Here is a 5,275-nt window from a genome sequence, read left to right as displayed (position 1 = left end):
AGCAAGCTAGGTCTATGTTTGCCACTAATATATCCACCTGCTGTCAGGTTTGTATAATAATTTCCATGTTGTAATATTTGCAGAAACAATGGAGCACGGACGAGACGAGGAAGCAGAACAGGTGTTGGGGGACATAATCGCAGCCGGAGCTGATGTCATGTCGTATCTCAACGGCAGCTATGGTCTAGAAGGACAGGGTGAAGAAGCAGGCTACGGTGATCGAACAATGGAGGAGGAGGGACATGATTATGATGGCTCCATTGACCGAATGCCGGTGGAAGAAGGACACCGTGATGACGGCTCCGGTGACCGAACAGAGTCCGGCCAGGTATATATATTAATTAAGCTTGTGCTGACTAGATGCATTCATTGTTTTGGTATGCACACATATTAACTCTCATCGTTCTTCTTTTTTCTAGCCCTCCGGATCGAGCACAACTTCGGTAAAGAGACGAGCCCGAAGAAAAAGTTGCGCTCGGATGAAAAGTTCACGATCACAGAAATCGCGCGCTATGGCCAACCGATTGCACCCATCCGGACCAAGGAAGCATTTTCTGCTCAGTGCGGGGTTCCTGTTAGGAACATCATCCCGATCAGCATCCACCAATGGTATAAGCCTAAGGAGGACGAGCCTGAGGTGTCTTATGTCAACGATAGGCAGAAAGATGATCTTTGGACCGAGCTGAAGGCAAATTTCACCCTACCGCCAGAGGAGGATCCGAAGAAGCCAGTTATAGAGCCATTGGTCAAGGCTCATGCTCTTAAGAAGATGGCGGATCTATTCAGGAGGTGGAAGATTGAGCTGAAAACAACGTTTGTCGACAAAGACAAGACTCCAGAATTCACCAGCCGGTTTGAGAAGATCAGAGATCACTGGGACGCATTTGTGGCCCACAAGACATCGGACAAGAGTAAGAAGATGTCAGCGAGAAACAAGATAAATGTTGCGAAGAAGGAGCATCACCATCGCACGGGGTCAGGTGGCTACCTCAAAGCCCGGCCGTTGTGGGCCAAGGCTGAGAATGACCTGCTTGATAAAGGGGTCGAACCAGAGACATTGAACTGGCCCGACCGTTGCCGGACTTGGTACTTCGGGGTTGGCGGAACCTTGGACCCTATAACAGGGAAGTGCGTTTGGACGAACGAGCAACTGCGAATACCCGTCACGAAGCTTCAGGACTATATCGCCGCAGCGCAGGAAGGGACGTTCGTTCCTGACAGAGAGAATGACGAGCTCACAATGGCCCTCGGGAATCCTGAGCACCCTGGACGGACACGAGGCACGCCAGGCTCCGTTCCGTGGAAGGCTAGGTTTCTGAACGCAGGCGATTACAAATGCCAGGAGAGAAGAAAGAAAGTGGAGCAGGCCCAACTGCAGAAGCTGCATGCAAGGGTTCGCAGCAAGCGACCTGCCGAAGCTACTCCCGAAGCAACCTCGCCATCTCAGCGGAGAAGCAGCGTGGCTTCCATCGAGCTGCTTCAGGAGCCTGTCTTGACGGCTCCTGCTAGCTACCCCGTGGATGCTATCACGGAGTCTCAACATTGCCACCTTATGATGCAATGACAGCAATTCAAAGTCAAGACAGCTGTCGGCTCTATTCGACCTCCTGAACCCGGCGCAACTTTCCACTGCTGTCCGATTCCAGAAGGATATGCTAGGGTGACGGTGGACGAAATAACGGAGGGATTTGAGGACCTCGAGCTTGACCACCCTACCGGTGAAGGGGAGACTCGGCTGGGTTCTGCTCTGAAGACTCCATGTCTGTGGTGGAAGGAGCTCATCAACCTTCCGAACTGGACGCCTCCTCCTCCTCCGGCGAGTCAGGGCACTCCGCCTCCTCCTCCGGCAAGTGATCAGGGCACTCCGCCTCCTTCTCTGCCTGCGCCGGCGCACCCGAGCAGCCAGCCTCCTCCTTCTCCGCCTCGTCAGCAAGGGCGGAAGAGACCCACCGCCGCTCTAGCTGCTCCAGCGCGTCGTAGTCCTTCTCCTCCGCCTTGTAAGCAAGGAAAGAAGACAGCCGCAGCCGCTCCGTCTGCTCCGGCGTCTAGCAGTACAGCCAAAGGCGGGAGGCAATACAGATTCGGTCCATCTCTCAAGCCTCTAGAGAAGTTACCATACGAGAGGACCGTGGAGGAAAACGCGAAGATCGTGAAAGCCGAAGTGAGGGACTTCTTTGAAGCGGTGAAAGCAAAGAAACATCCACCTCCGGAGGAGAAGATAGATCCGGTGAAAGCGAAGCGCACTATCGATGCCCTGAAGCAACCACCACCTTCTCCGCCGCAATCCAACTATGATCGCATTATTCAAAGGTCATATATCGAAGCGGAGCGGTCGGGAAGTACTATCAGTGATCAAAGGTTAGCAAAATGACGAGCTGGGAAAAAAATTGCCCAGCTCGGCGAACAAGCGAACCAATCGTGCCCCCCGCTCAAGGTGTCTAGCGATATCGTCTCTAATCATCCAGAGATTTTGCCCGGTACCAATCTTGGAGATTACCTGCCCGACGATGTACATTATTATACACTGGAGGTGGACGAACACAAATACCATTACGGGAAGCCTCTCTTCAAAGATGAATGATCTCTAACAACGATGATGCGAAGATTCCATGATTGGTACATGAAAACCTGCAGAGGTCTGGGGGGAAGGATACTTTGGCGCTGAGAGTTAAAGAGGAGCATGACGTCGTTGGAATTGATCTGTTGTCTGTTCCATTTGAGGAGTTCTTCCTGTTTTTCAATCAAAAGGCCCTCGATAAATTAACAGTCACTTGCTACTGTCTGTCAGTACTACTTCTGTCATTAAGTCTCTATATATAGCTCAGCTCTTTCATTGCATGTATATATAATTATCCTCACTATATTATGCAGATTGAATGTCGCCGAATTGAAGAAAAGACAAATCGGTGATATTGGGTTCATTAACAAAAATCTCATAGATGCATTCATGCCAAAGATACCGAGGCCAACTTGCTACGATCGTTGGTAATAAATCAAAACAAAGATATAACACTCTTTCCTTACAACTTCAAGTGAGTGTTACTGTCTTGTGCATATTCGGTTTCTCTTATTAGTCGAGGTTATAGTAATGTAATTGATGAGTTATGCATGCGTGCGCAGGTTCCACTATATTCTCCTAGAGATTAAGCTTGAGCAGGGACTAATAACCGTCTTAGACTCGAGATGAAAAGATCCCCAGGAGTATGCGGACATGACTGAAATGCTCGAGAAGTAAGTTAAATCAATCATTATCGCACCATATCGGCAACTTTGTTCATTTCCTGATATCAAGTAATTGTTTTCTTTGTCTGGCAGGGTTTGGAAAAAAATCACCGCAAAAGCTCTGGGACTGCCGGGGAAGCTGCGATTTACACACCCGAAAGTAAGTACTACTAGCTAGTTCCGCGCATCTCCTAGTGATTCAAGCGCTAGTTTCATCAATACCATTTAGCATGCTTGCTTATCAGTTTGATTGACCTATATTTCTTGTAAAGTGGTTGTGGCAGGAAGCCGGGAATAATTACTGTGGATACTACGTTTGCGAGTCCATCCACCACACGACCTGTGAGCGGGGCTACTCTAAAAAACAATATGAAGTGCGTAAGCAATAATATTCACAATTTTATTTTATTACCATCATTTGTGTTGAGTTTCATTCATTCATATATATGTATTGACCCCCTTCTTCAAATTAGATGTTTCAGATGCGGGATGAACTCCTAGCACCAGATTGCATGCGAGCAATTCAAGAGGAATTGGCGGCATTCTTTCTTGACCACGTGATCAATAAAGATGGAGAATACCATGTGGAACCTGAGTTCATATATAATTAGGGGATTATATTGTAAGAGATCTTATATTGTATATATGTAGCCAGTAGCGTCGGATAGATATACGAAAACTTGTTGTTCGACCAATCTCTCAGAGAAGTAGAGGCCGATATCACTTCTCTCTGTATGCATATGTTCATGACGATCTTTTGTACTTAATGGTTTCCTTCACTTGCTTACTAGCTTGCGTGTCGAGTCCTCTCTATACGTATAGTACGTAGCGTCGACCAAGCACGGAGATAAGAGAGGACACTTCTCTCTATTAATTAGCTAGCTAACACAATATATGAAACACCTAAATTAACCCTACAAAACCCCCTAAACCCACCCCCTTTCAAAAAAACAAAAACCTCAGCTACTGCCAGTTGCTGACGCGTGGATGCCTTTTGGTCCCGGTTGGTGCTACCAACCGGGACCAAAGGCCCTCCTGCCTAGGCTCGCCGCAGCGGCCACGTGGAGGCTCATCTGTCCCGGTTGGTGTAAGAACCGGGACTAAAGGTATAGGGCTTTAGTACCGACCCTTTAGTCCCGGTTCCCCAACCGGGACAAATGGGCCTTACGAACCGGGACAAATGGCCCTTTTTCTACTAGTGCCTTGTCATTCTTACAGACAACACATGCACAACACATAAAACCATTCAGACTGTTTGCCTGAGCCACATCGATAAAATTATGCAGGCCCTAATGTACTCGAAAGTGTGTCGGTCACCGTACATCCATTGCCGATTCATCTGCATAATATAATGAGGCAACAGGAGAGTGGTGCTCTTGGCCTGATCTGATATCTTGGCCGTGGAAATCCTAGATCGATGTGGACATGAAGGAGATGGGAGGTAGTGGAGCCTGGAGGAACATGAAAGTGACTGCGGAAGGTGTTGTTGCGTTGAATGTCGGAGCGTTGGGTTCCCGGGCACCATCCGGTGATGCGTGGATGGTTTGGTTGACGGCGTCCCCTGATCTACTGCCCTGATTCATATGGAAGAAGAATAGGTACGGAGAGATGGATCGATGAGCATCTCTTTATTGGTTTCTATTTATAGACCAACTCGTCGGTAATGGAAGACAGAAAAAGTCTGCTTCGGTTATCAAAGTGGAATCACGCAATTCATTCAAAACATGCTGAGGTGGCAAGTTGATGAGGTGGATAGGCTGCATGTCAAGAGAAATAACATAGTGGGGATGAACTATTTAGATATTATAGATTAAGTATATCAAAAATCATTACAGAACATCATGAATAGAGAAATGATCAACTTAATACAAGTTCATCACATTAAAACCAAAGTACAGTAGTGATCAAATGTTATTACTGCAAAAATAAATACATAAAGTTCATACATACTTCTCATAAAACAACATACAACTATCTAGAGCATCTAAAACATACATTGAAACTAATTAACATACAACTATGTAAAACATGTAAATGCAACAACAAATGCGAT

This window comes from Triticum aestivum, chromosome 6D (genome assembly GCF_018294505.1).
Source record: "Triticum aestivum cultivar Chinese Spring chromosome 6D, IWGSC CS RefSeq v2.1, whole genome shotgun sequence".
Taxonomy (NCBI): domain Eukaryota; kingdom Viridiplantae; phylum Streptophyta; class Magnoliopsida; order Poales; family Poaceae; genus Triticum; species Triticum aestivum.
The sequence above is the reverse complement of the archived record's forward strand: the minus strand, read 5'-3'. Positions refer to the sequence as shown.